Source organism: Castanea sativa, chromosome 2 (assembly GCF_040712315.1).
Source record: "Castanea sativa cultivar Marrone di Chiusa Pesio chromosome 2, ASM4071231v1".
Classification (NCBI taxonomy): Eukaryota; Viridiplantae; Streptophyta; class Magnoliopsida; order Fagales; family Fagaceae; genus Castanea; species Castanea sativa.
The window spans coordinates 43730821-43745409 of record NC_134014.1 but is presented as its reverse complement, the minus strand read 5'-3'; the positions used below and the strand labels follow the sequence as shown (position 1 = coordinate 43745409).

General features: G+C 34.6%; 1 non-coding gene across 1 annotated transcript; it reads left to right on the top strand.

Annotated features, from left to right (window-relative positions):
* Positions 1-12210: 12210 nt before the first annotated feature.
* On the top strand, positions 12211-12283 carry TRNAR-UCU (transfer RNA arginine (anticodon UCU)). The gene has a single exon. It is a non-coding gene; the product is annotated as a tRNA-Arg (tRNA).
* Positions 12284-14589: the final 2306 nt, after the last annotated feature.

Below are 14589 nucleotides of genomic sequence, written 5' to 3'. Positions count from 1 at the left end.
GTCCTCTAACACTTCAGTGGGTTCGTCTGTGATCCTTCTCCCATTTATACTCATTGCCTGCATGTGCTTCTCCATCGCCAGCATGGCTAAGTAGCATTCTCTGGCAGCCAATTGATCTCCTTGTACTTGGCTCACTCCATGTGTGGTAGGAAATTTGATGAACAAGTGGCAAGTAGAGGTTACCGCCTTCCAGCTATTCAGAGTTGGTCTTCTAATAATTGCATTATATGACGATGCACAATCAACAACAAGGAAATTTACCTCCTTGGTTATCTGCTGTGGATATGTTCCAATGACCACTGGTAATGTGATGGTGCCTACCAGTTGCACATTCATTCCTCCGAATCCCACCAAGGCGAACTCACTGGTTGAAGCTAATCTCATCCTAGCCTCATTTGCTAGAAGGCGGGGTAGTAAAGAATGTCTGCAGAACTGCCATTGTCTATCAACACCCTCCTGGTCATGTAGTCAGAAATGAGTAGAGTGATGACTATAGCGTCATCGTGTGGGTGGTGAAGTCGTCCTGCTTCCTCGTCCGTGAACGTAACGGCATGCTCGTCTACCTCCCTCGTCTTAGGAGGTCGTCCAGACAGCTGGATGTTCTACACCACCTTCAGGTATGTCTTCCTCGACTTGGATGACTGCGCTGTTGAGTTTCCTCCTATAATTATCCTTATTTCTCCTTGTGGGGGACGTGATGATTCTTCCACCTTGGCTTTCAGTTTCTCATCTCTTTGGTCTCGTCCAAGAAAGTTCCTTAGTTTTCCTTATCTAATGAGATTCTCTATCTGCTGCTTCAAGTCAAAGCACTCGTCCGTGTCGTGCCCATGGTCTCTGTGAAAGCGGCAGTACTTGCTCCTATTTCGCTTGTTGGGATCTCCCTTCATCTTATCCGGCCATTTCAAGGACGGATCATCCTTGATCTACATAAGAACCTGCTCTAGTGTAAGGGTCAGGGGCGTGTATTGCTAATTCCTCGCAGAGGAACTTGCCTTCTTCCCATCCTTGTCTTTCCTCTCATCCGCTCGAGCTTTCTTTGAACGAGGTCCCTGATCTGAGTAACGATGGTGGCCTGCTTCCGTGCGCTTTGCCCTTTTTCTTTTCTTGGCTATGATAGCGTCCTCGGCATTCATGAAATCTGGGCCGAGTGGACGAGCTCGGCCATAGTTTGCGGTTCCTGCTCGTAGAGCTTATGAATGAACAAGTCAGAATTGACCCCATTGTGGAAAGCTGCCAGCAACAACTTGTCATCTATTTCGTCCACCGTCAAGGCTTCCCTATTAAATCGAGTAATAAAGGATGGCAGGCTCTCATTTTTCCCTTGCTCTATAGTCAGCAAACTAGAGGAGGAACGCTTATAGAGCTGTCCTCCAATGAAATTATTGACGAACAACTTACTCAACTCTTCAAACGATCCCACCAAGTTTGGGGGTATTTTACTGAACCACACCCGCACTGGTCCCTTAAGTGTGGTGGGGAAAACTCTGCACATAATCTCGTCCGGGACTCCTTGAAGGTGCATGGTTGTCTTGAAAGTTGCAATGTGGTCACACAGGTCGCGATTTCCATCATACGAATCCAAGGAAGGCATTTTGAATTTTGGAGGTAGGGGGTGACTGTTGATGGAAGCCGTGAAAGGGGATTCCGTTTGGTGAACCATATCATCCACTGGGTTTGCTCGCCTCATGTTCTCCCTCATCTCCTCCTTGGCTTTTCTCATCTGGTCCATCTCTCTTTCCAAATGTGGCATTCTTCTTGAAGCGGTACCCCTTGTCTGATTTTTGGATTCAACATTTTCTCCTCTGCTTTCCTGACTCTGGGCTCGTCCCTCCGTGTGCCCATCCTGGCGCTGCCTCCTAAGGTTGATCTCCCTATTCAGCTCTTTATTCTAACTGGTGAGTTTTGCCATAGCGGCAGCCATGGATTGTATATGTTGAATAGAAGGCGGTTGCATGACAGGCGTCAACCTACGATCGCGAAGGGGATTGATAGATGCATCCCTACTCTCCTAATGGCCTGGGCTGGTAGCCCTTGATCTTGTCCGAATCATTCAGCCTTTTGTCTGGAAAAGGCTGATCCTCAACAAAAAACACAGTCAAATGAAAAGAACAGTGAATAGTGTTTGGCTTTTTCCCACAGATGACACCAACTGATGGTGCAAAGAAAATCAGTAGGCTGGATGCTCCGGACTAGGATGGACCACTTGCTCTCTCAGTGGCCTGAAAAAGAAAGAAAAGCGATCAAAGGTGACTGGGATCGCCGGCCAAGAACCCTCTAATGACAAAGTCAGTTTTCTCTCTATATTTTTGGAGTTCCAATCACTTGGGAAATGTTTAACGTACCTTCCATTGGTCTGAATGTGTGTTTATATAGTGTCTTGGGGACAGTTATTGAAATTATAACCTCCCCTGGATTTGAGGAGGTCTGGGGTTCTTGGGTAACTCCCATAACCATCTGATAGTTGTATTTTCTCATACAACGGTCATCGGAAGTTATGCGTGTATTATGGAGTGGTGAAATGTATTTAGTAATTCCCAAATGTACATTCTCGTCCAGGGGTCCTCGTGTGGACAAATCTACTCAGGACGGGGCACTTGCCTTTTACAGACGAGTGATGTGGGTTTGACTTCGTCCATGGACGGCCATGGTGTTAGCCCCGTCTTGATCTTTTCTTCTGGACGGCTGCTGGTGTGGATGACCGTGGACAATATGAAGTACTTCATTCCTTATCAATATAGAATAGTGATTTTAAATTTTTTTTAAAACAGAATTGGAGCAGAAAATTAGTAATTCCATAAGACCCAAAACTGTAAGCAATCTTTATTGTAATTTTTGTAATCTACAAAATAGCTTGACTTGAATATGAAAAGAGACAAACAAAATCATATGAAATCAACATGTTTTCTAGAACCAAATAGGATTACAAAAACGTACCAAGCTTTAGAGGTCAAGACTTGAGCTAGCAAAGGCTATGAACAGAGAGAGCCAGACAAAGAGAAGAGGGATGCTCTGTGTTTAAGCCAAAGAGAAACGAATGAGAGGCAGCGTAAGGAGAGAGATAAGTATTAGGTTTCCCAAAAAAAAAATAAGTGAGATCTACGTTTAAGCCAGAGAGAAACAAATGAGAGATAAGTATTAGGTTTCAAAAAAAAAAAAAGAAGATAAGTATTAGGTTTTGAAAATAGTGTTTTTAATTTAATTTTTTATTTTATAAATATTGTGTTGTGCTGATGTGGAAAATTGTGGTGTGAGCAAAGACTTCGGTTACATATAGATAAAAGCTATAAATTTAACTTTAGTTTAATTAAATATATATGTGTGTGAAACTTCCATTTAAAAATTGAACCCCCACCTTTGCTTCTCGTCCCATAAGAACTTTATATTTGTAGAGTGATTATCATGTCAAAGGTGTGTGATGGTAAGTTAAATTAGACTCTCTTTTTTTTTTTTTTTTATACAAAATAGAAATTCTACTCTAACCTAATCTAAGTATATATGTGTGTGAAACTCCCTCTTAGAGATTTGAACCCCGGCCCTTACCCCCCACATTCCACAAAGTACTTATACTTATGGAGTGACTATCGCACCAAGGGTGTGCGGTGGTAAGTTAAATTAGACTTAAGAGAAGAGAAAAGTGGGTTGATTTGGAGTGATTACATTTACATGGGGCCAACCTTTTGCTATCATCCCAAATTGGATGGAATTTAAAAAAAAAAAAAGGAAAGGAAAATCAGGACTTTTGAGGTTATTTTAAATTTTTATTATAAATTATCAATATGCCTTTCTATTAATTTTTTTATCAAATCATACATTAATTTAAGAGTATAAATTTTTAAAATTTTTTTTTTCTTTTTAACCTCTTTAAAAACCAAAGAAGGGAAATTGTTTCCCTTCTTGCATCCAAACACATATAGTGGAAGATAATTTCATTTTCATTTCCTTTCTCTTTTTCTTCTCTTTGGGTCCGTTTGGATACAGTTGAAAACTAAAAATTGAAAATACTATACCAAAATAAATTTTAAATATGTAAATAGTACTGCGGGACTTATTTTTAATAAAAAGTTGCTGAAAAATGTGTGCACAATACATGAAAAGTGCGAGTACAGTGGACTGTTCCCGAAATGCGCAAAAGAAAAGAAGAAAGAAAGAAGGAAACGCTGAACGCTGGACGCGTTCAGCGCAATCCAATCCAAACCAAGTCATAGTATTTTCTTTTCTCTTTTCTTTCATGCAACCAAATCCAATTTCATAATTTATTGAAGTGATCCAGAAGTAGAAAATAGAAATAAAATGATATTTTTTTTAAAAATGGTAGACTTAGGTTAAAATATATATGTACTTTGAATAAGTGAAAAAAAAAAAGATTTATAAAATTATACCTCAAGACTAAAAAAACTAAAAAATTACTCATAAGTTAATTTCAGACGGACACACAATTATTCTTATTTAACAGCCGGTGCAACTCACATTATGGGGAAGCTGGTGGTGCCGGTGGTAGCATATTCTGGTGTGTCAGTGGCTTTATCTGATATAATATTTTTTTAATAATCTAGAGTGAAGTGCGTAGGGGACCTAGTATACAGTAAGTAGAGCTTCATGATGGCTTGCTATTTGATCTTATTACTGCTCCAACGGCACGCTTTTCGATGTAGATTAGGAGCTGGCGGTGATGCTGATTGCTCAATTAAACCCAATCCTCACCCCTCCCCACTTAACAAAAAAATGACCCTTCTGCTACATAAGTTAAAAAATGAATTCAGAGAAAAGAAAGAAGAAGAAAAAGTCAGTTCCTGCTGTAATAATTTTGTACTGATCATAAATTTATTGCTAAAGTATACTGGTACACAAACTTTGCATTCTTGAACCGGCTTTTCAGTTTTCACGAAAATTGATTCTCAAAAAAAAAAAAAAGTTTTCACGAAAATGTTTCACGGCAGTATGGAAATCTTTTGAAAATGTTTCACGACAGTATGTTTCAAGACAGCTGATCAATGCGAAGAATATAAAAGCAGCCAAGTGAATTTGCAGCATTTTAAATATGATTATTACTGTAAAAAATTAATAAAATTTTTGTTTTATTTTAAGACTCGTGTGTGAATGGAATTCTCTGTGATGACCACCAGATCAGAAGGGCTTCATAGTTCATACTATGACAAGTGTAGATTAAAAATGAACGTCATCTTAAAATGTGAATATTACGTACAATAGATTATTGTGATAACAACAAAAGAGTTCTGTAGTTATGAATTTGCCTAGTTTTCATTTATATGCTACATCAGTTAGAGCATCAGCAACGAAGAGAGCATATGGCAAATGCAAGGATATTATACCATTTAGGCTCAAAATATCAGCTCCAATGAAAAGTGTAAAATACAACTATTGTGAAAAAAAATACAATTGAGCTACAGTGTGATTCTACATGTAGAATCACACTGTAGCTCAATTGTAAAACCAAATATTATTATTTTATTAGTTTTACTGTTGCTTTATCTTCTCACCCTCTCACCGGTGCTCTCATCTCTTCTCTCTTTTTTTCTTTCTTCTTTTTCAGTTATTTGATTCTCTCCTTCAATCCTTCTCCCTCTCTCGTCCCTGTCTTCCCTTTCTTTTTCTTTTTTACTTTTTTTCTTTATTTTCCATTGAATCAAACCTCCGTGGGTCTCATATTGGGTGGAGCATGGTTCGATGTGGCAGATCGGGGTGGTGTCGTGGCCGTGGATCGGGGTGGTGTCGTGCTCGCCGTGACTAAGCCGCCGTGGGTCTCAGGGTGATGCCGTGGTGGTGGATCGGGGTGGAGCCGAGATCGCCGTGGATCGTGGGTCTCATGGGTTGGTGGCGCTCGGGTTTGATGTGGAGGTAGATGTGGCAAGTCGGGGTGGTGCCGTGCTTGCCGTGACTAAGCCGCTGTGAGTCTCGAGGTGGTGCCGTGGTGGTGGATCGGGGTGGAGCCGAGATCGCCGTGGATCGTAGGTCTCATGGGTTGGTGGCGCTCGGGTTTGATGTGGAGGCAGATGTGGCAGGTTAGGGTGGTGCCATGCTCGCCGTGACTAAGCCGACGTGGGTCTCGGGGTGGTGCTGAGGTGGTGTATCGGTGGGTGGTGGATTGATTTGGGTTTGCTGAGTTTGTTGTGTGGATTGATTTGGGTTTTTCTGATAGTGTTGAGATTTTTTGTGTGGTGAAAATTTTTTGTGTTTTTTTCCCTCTTGGTAGTTGTTTTTTGTGGTTGTTGTTGGTGGTGAGTTTGTGGTGGTGGTTGCTGGCCGGTGGCGTGGTTGTTTCTTGGGTTTTTCTTTTTTGAAACAGGGTATCTCTGAGAGACATTTTGTATATTTTAATGTGAAAATATATTATTTTAATTAGTAGAATAGGAAAATAGAAGTTTTGATGCTGGGTGTAGTGAAAAACGGTATTGTATAATTGATAAAGTAACTTTTTAGATGGTAAAATATGATAGAATTGAAAAAAATGAATGTGAATGCTCTAACAAGAAGCATTTTATCTTTCTCAAGTTCTATATAATAAAAAGTATATATAAGAAACACAAGAGCTTATATAATTTGTAGCTCACTTATATTTTTTGCGGATAAGGGTAAAGCTAAGGGGGAAAACAAAAATTCCCCCAATTCCCCCCCACCAAAAAAAATTCCTATTACATAAGAGTAGTTTTTTAGATTTTATTTTTCATTTTTTTAATGTTTTACTTATATATATATATATATACACACGTGTAAAACTTAATTAAAACTGTAGAAGGAAAAAAATCCCCCTATTTTATCATGTTTTTTAACGTTAAGAATTTATAAAATATATATTTTTATAAGTTTTGTAACATTAAAATATTAATATATATATATATATGTGTGTGTGTTCACAAATGTATGGAGACATATATTAGTTATAAATTTTTTTCCTCCAAACTCAAATCATGACTCTATTACCGTCTGACGAGAGCAAGGTTTGAATCCCTCTCCTTTATGGTTGTAACTATTTAATTATAAAAATAAAAAAAAATTATTTAAAAGATATGCAATTGTTTTTAATGGAGTATCTTTCACTATGTTTCATTATGGGTGCACTACTTTATCATCTCAAATATGTATAATACATATTTGTCACTATTATATCTTGTATAACTTTTGCTAGTGATACATTAATCAATAATTTTTTATTAGATGTTTATTTTGACAAATTTATCATTTTATTATATTTTTCAGGTTTTCAAAATTTAAAGATAGTACAAAAATAAATAAAAAATTACCTACTTTATTGTACATAAAAATAGGACTTCATTAAGTTCATTGTATTTATATAGTTGCACTGTGTGTAATTTTCACCAGACACACAAGACTCAAAATCTCGTACTAAAGAGCGTGGAGGTTCGAGTTCTCTTCAAGGCATAATGTTAAGAATACTCACTGAATGAGCAATTCATTACTTTTGGATTTATTTATTTTTAATGATTTATTATAATATTTATATAATATTATAAGAAATCAGAAAAAAACCGATGTTACATTATTCAGTAGTTGCATATTGAATATGCTTATTAACAAATCTAACAGTGGATTATATGATCTCCTCACATTCTACATACACGCAAAATATCAAGGCAATTAAAGAGTAATGTCTATCTCATCTGCAAATGGTTTAAATGCCAATTTTTCAAAAACTTTTAAAATTATATACAAAACATTAGTTTTATGGATTAATAGGAAATTCCACAATGGCAAAAGCCCAGCAAAGAAAGTAAATAATATCTAACTGATAAGAATTTCAAATATATGTTGAAAATATAAAAAACAGGGAATCCGATAGTATTGTCTTAAAATATTAATACAACAAAAAAAATTTAGGTATATAACATTAATAGAGAATTACACCCAACATGCATGCACAATATCAAGACAACCAATGAGTAATAATTATCTCATCTACAAAAAGTTGAATTTCACTTGTTTTCAACTTTGAAATTATATACAAAACATGAGATTTATGGATTATCGGGGGAATTTTCTGCAATGGGCAAAAACCTAACGAAGAAAGTAAACTACATCTATTTGATAACAATTTTTGTTAAAACATTAAAAAAACATACTATCTAATGGTAGCATTTTTGAATATATTAGTACAATAAAAATTATTTATTGGTGTAACATTAAGAGAGAGCTACGCTATAAGTTTAACTTAATCTTGAACTCTCTCTATATATATCTATATATTTTTTCTTGTCAATCAAATTAATGTGATTTGCTATTCGATCAACAAATACATGTTTTATATATAATTTCAAAATGCAAAAAGCTTAAAATTTAAATATTTTAAGGATGAAATAGTTATTGATCTTTGATTATGATGATATCTTGGGAATGGAAAGAATAAAAAGGTAATGTAATCAAGTGGTGGTGGGATCTCAAAAATGTTCATATAATAGAAAGTTAAGTGGTACAATATTGACAATTGACAAAAATAACATTAAGTGTAACTTAATCTTGGCTCATATATATGTGTGTATGTGTGTTATGATCAATGAACATTTGTAATTCAAGAATGAGATTGTTGATAATGATAAAAAAAATTTAATCAAACAGTGAGAATTTTCAAAATTGTAATCCACAATTAAAAGTTTTCAAGTGATGTAAATATTGAATGAGTAAAAATATGAAATTTTTTTCAAATTATAAAAGGATGGTTAATGACAATAGTATTAGACTTTTTTTTTCTTTTTGGGGTACTAAAAGGTGCTGAACAGAAAGTATTAGACAACTTGGAAGCATTCTCGCTTGCACTACAAGCTAAGATCAGATGTCATTCAATCTTTTCACCATATATATATATAATATAATATATAGGCAACTGGTATGCGGTAATAATCAACAGCAACATGTACATTTGGTAGATGAACAGTGTGGCTTTGTTTTTTTCTTTTTTTTCCATTATATCTAAATAGCAGGTATATATGGTCCGCAGATGAACATACGTTTACCCTACTGCTAAGGGACCCATTTGAAAAGGAAAGAAACATTAACTTGTAAATATAATATATATAATAATGAGGAAGCACAATGAAGAGATAATTGCAGAGCTCAGAGGGTGGTCCCAGTTTTTTCTTCTCACCATTCTCTTATATATGTACATGCATATTCCTATTCCTTAATCTTCAACCCAATTGGTTACTTTTACTTTTACCAAAAATGCATAAAACAACGATAATGCAACCTTTCTGATTGTCTGGGTTTCTGGTTTTCATTTAATTTTACCATTACTACACAATCAGATTGCCTTTTGGTTTGGTTTTCATGCTATCATCATCGATCATGGCTAAAGCAACTTTTTCATCAGCAAAAGTAAGCATGACACAGCTTCGAAACCATATTCATTGACAATAAGAACTTTTGAATTGGGCGGTGCACGGAGTCTAAAAAACTTTCAACTCCATGTTGCACTAAAATGACAAGTGCTTCATATCTACGCGCTTTCAACGAATGTACACACAGTGCAGAGCTAGCCAACTCCCAAAATTTAAAGCTCATGGAATTAATTCACATAGCTTTGGACCTTTGGATGATAAAATAGTTGAAGTTGCTAAGGATGGAGTTAATAACTTAGATTGGACTAATAATACATAGACAACGCCTAGATCTCTCTGTTCTGCCATCCATCCATATAGGACGGAATCTATGACAATGAGAGCAAGAGGAAAATGGACCACAATGGTTCGAATAAATCGTGATAAATCAAAAGACATGATTGAGTCTATGCCTCTGTAGCAATAGTTGTCATGATCTCTAATAAAGCCATGGCGCTGATAAGCATGAAACACATGACATATTGATATAGACGTCGATTGAATTTCCGTTGGAGATCCCAATGGTAAAGTAAAACTCAAATGGGTTATTTTTTTAAAAAAAATTTAAACAAAAACAAAAACAAGGATTTCTCGGCAGAAACAAAGGAAAACGTACGTAGCTAATGGAAGTTGATCCATATGTAATGATAGTAAAAATTGTTTGCACATATGTCTTTGTATGCTATCAAAACAACTCGAAACCTTGAGATTTGAAAACCATTTCACCTGGTCTCTGTTTGAATATATTTTATAGTTTTCCATAGCTTGTTTGTAGAGTGTAATATAAAAATATATATATAGTTTTTGGTAATTTCAAGGTAAATGTATGGTAAATGGCTTAAAACTAACTTATTTTAAATATTTGATCTCAATTATGTTATATTAATTAACCACTTATTCTTCTTATTAGTATTTAGTGTGAAACTTTACTATTCAACTAACCACACAACTTACTCATGATATATTTGAAAATATTAAGTATTTTAACACATACACACACAAGGGGAGAGGGAGAGGGAGAGGGAGAGTGGATAAAGTTTTAAAGAAACTAATAGTAGTATGTTAAAGTCTGTGTTGTGTATCCAAGAGATATGCCTTTTTGGATATACTCCATTGTTAATTTCTTTAAAACATTCTCTTCTCTCCCCTTGTGTGTGTGTTAAAATACTTAGTATTCTAAATAATAAAAAAATAAATAAATAAAACTTACTCATGATATATTCCAATAAAATTTTAGTTCTAGATCGTGGGATCCAATAGGAAATGAGCTTCAGCTAAGAAAAATTCTTTATTTTACTTATATTATTTTGGATTGGCCATTAAAGACAAGCCAATATTCTATGATGCAGCAACTTGATTTTATAAGTATTAGACTGAATGATAATGATGAACGCAGAATTATTATAATTAATATAAACTCAACTTAAAAGAGCAAGGTTTTATGTAACTTGGTTGCAAGAATTTTTATGCAATCTACTACATAGAGTCAAAAAAAAATTATTCATATGTATTATTTAAGTAAATTGCATCATGCATGATTCATTAAAAATGTCGTATAACATATGAATGATTTTTTTTTTTTTTTTTTTTTAAAAACACCACGTAGTGGGTTGCATAAAAATTCTGACAACCCAAGTTGCAAAAAACATTTTCCAATTAACTTAAAATAGATAAATAAAATCAGAATATAATAAGATAATTTATTATTATTTGGATTTGTTTTGCCAATTTCAAATTTGATAAAAAAAAAATGTAAAGGCTAGCCCAACATGACACACATGATAGTAAGACTCACTTTTGGCCAAGGGCTAATATATATCCATCATTAAAACATTCATATCAGCTTATGCAAAATTTTTCATTTATTTTAGTATAATATCCTACTTTTTATATTGTACATACTCATTTTTTAAAACACTTCCCATTAGATTATCTATTCTATATTATATTTTATTAAATATATCAAATTTTCTTAATTTTTATAACTGCTTCTCTTTCTTCACATTTAACAACCATCATCTACTTTATACTCAAAATATGTAAATAAAGAATAAAAAATTAAATGCAAAGTAAAAAGTGACCGTGTAAATTTACCCAATTACTGTATCAATCATATATTTTTACTCAATTTTGTATTGTCTGAAACGTGGGTAAATTTTGAGTTTTATTGGCTAAAATGATATTTAATATTTGCAAATTGGTCAATACATTGCAATTAATCGTGTTTAGTGAATGGTTTCAGTTTCGAGTATAAATATATGAACAAAATTTCTCTCCAAACTAGTTTGGAGAGAAACTCTTCAAACTTTTCATATATTTCTTTTTTGTGTGAGTTTTGAAAATCTAACCGTTGAATTTCATGTTCCTTATGTTCTTAACATATATATCAAATTTCGTTTAAATCGGATATTATTTACTATTTGATCAATTAACTTATTTTTTATATATAACTTTAGATTACAAAAACTTGAAATTATAATATTTATTTGATGACATAGCAATTAATTTTTGAGTTTCTTAAAATTTTGTAAGTATTAAGGATGTAATAAAAACATGCAATTTAATGGTTAGATTTTCAAAATTCACACTCAATATAAATATATATGATGATATTGTAGAGTTTCTCTTTAAACTAATTTGGAGAGAAACTTTGTTCTAAATATATTTGGCTGGAGGAAAATTTTTGTAACACCTTTTAGTTTTACGTGACTTTTAATTCTCTAATACGAAATAGTAATTGTAATATGTCTGGACCCTGCGACACTTCTTAGGCTGAAGGTTTTGTTTCAACTAAAAGCCCAAGTTTCATGAGACTAAAAGACAAAACTAATAATTTTAATAATTAATTACGTCGGGCAAGCAAGCGCCTGTGGCCTAATGGATAAGGCGTCTGACTTCTAATCAGACGATTGTGGGTTCGAGTCCCACCAGGCGTGTCCTCTTTCTCCGAACTTTTTTTTTTACTCGAATTCTGATTCTACACCTGGATGAAGAATTGCTATGCCAACACTTCAGCCCAATGTAAAGCCCGTTTTAAAGCATTTGGGCTGAGATCATGTTTACCCAGCTCAACAACCACGAAAAAAAAAATTACCCAGCCAATAACTGAGAACGTCAATCGAGCTAGATTGCACTGCAAATAAAACTCGATCGGCCCAATATTTGGGGCCTTCATGGCAATTACTCGGTCCAATAAACTCCTATCCTTCCTTTCCCTCGCTCAACAAGTTTTTGTCCAAACAGTTGGACCCATTGTGTGTGTACTGGGTCAAAATCGATTTCCGTGTCTTGAAAAATCCCCCAGAAAAAAAACTCTGTTATTCTCACAAATACAGATAAAAATTTAGCTGGATGTTTTGTCCTTGGTTCGGCCCCACTGCTCGCTTTTGTTAATGTAATTTTAAAGGATCAAGCCTAGCTAGCTTGATGATGTTTCTCTGCTGTAATTTTGCCCTCTATTTCAATAAAACTTGTTAGAGAATACCATGATTTGTTGAATCCAAAGTTCATATGCCAAGTTATCAAAACCCTTGAGAGTTTTATTATGACAATTTGGGTGTGTTGTGAGAGTCTTCGGCCCAACTCTAGTTCTATTAGGGTGTGTTTGGTTGGGATGAAAACATGGAGGATGGAAAATAGAGAGAGAAAAATATGGTGAAAAATGTTGTGTTCCACTGTTTGGTTGAGGAAGGAAAATAGGAGAGACAGAAAATAAAGGAGAAAATTTTCCCTCTTGGGCCACTTTTTTTATCCGACCACTTTTCATTCCTTTTTACAATTTTTTTTTTTTAAAGAAAGAAAAAAAAAAACCCTTGAGAGTCCTGCTTCCAATGTTTTTTTAAAATTTATTTTTTATAAATGAGATAAAATTTTAATTTTTTGGTCTATTTTATTCTGATTAGTCTTTATCATTTAATCCAAGACACCAATTAATTTACAGTGTAAATAAAATTTGAAACCTAAGGCCATGTTTGGTTTGCAATTTTTTCTTTACTCATTACTCAATTCTTATCACCCATCACTCACTTTTGTTGGAACCCACACCATTTTTGCTAATTTGACTTTGTTTTGTTTTCTCACTTTCCATCACTCATAACTCAAAAAAATGAGTTAAAGTGAGTGAAAATGAAAATAGTTTTTAGGAGTTTCCGAATCATAAGTTATGAAATTTGGTGGCAATCTTGTAATTCTTTAGATTCAAGTGGGTCCCACCTGTATGTCTAGTCACATTAAATGTCAGAGAAGTAATGGTCACCAACGATCATATGGTACTGTTCACTTTTTAATGATTTTCTTTTTTTCTCTCATTCACTCCCATTTCTCTCCACTTTCACTCAAGAGCTCTTTTCTTGTTTTCGAAATGTGAGAAAAATTTTCTCATATCTGCTCTGTTTTTCACAAAGTTGAGTCCCGTTTTATTTTTATTTTTATTTTTAATTTTTTCGAAGCTAGTTCTGGTTTTATGATTGTTGACCTATACATGTGTTTGATCATATTTCTCTCTACTGCTTCACATAAGGGAATTTCTAACAAATGTTTTGCTTTCTCACTTTCCATTGCAGAGTTTATGATGTTCTTGGTGGATTCACTTTTCCTGAATTCTGTTGGTCATGGGCAAAATAAGAGCTTGAATTTTATTTGTACGAGATTTTAATTATGTGATCTACCTTAATAACAACACCAATTGAACAACACCATATAATCTTCATATTAATAAAAATCTAACATAAAAAAGTTTCAAATCCAACCTCAAATTTACACCATCTGATTGTTGAAGATAGATGTAGTAATGTACGAGATCCAAAAGAACAAATTAACAAAAATAGACTGAAATTCATGAAAATGTTTAGAAATATGCAAAATACAGAGGTGTACGGGGTTGGACCCCTGGGTCATTGGGCCTTGGACCCTAATCTTATGGCACCATACGAGGCAAGGCCCTAGGCCCGTTGGGCCTTGGGCCCTATCCTTGAGATATAACGCCTAACCCTTTCGCCATTAGACTTGTGACCTTAATTCAAACACCCCTTGAGACCCAATATGAGCCCAAAAGCCGTAACGAGATCATTTTGCCTTGAACGAAAAAAAGAGCCCCCCCTAATCTATCTCAACTTGAACGGTTGCATGATTGCTCGGCAGTGTGATGTCTTGGCTTCCCAATACTGCCTTAGGGAATATCACTGCCGAGCAGTCCTCCAAAGATGCGAACCAGTTCTAATGCCATTACCACCTTCCTCGACAG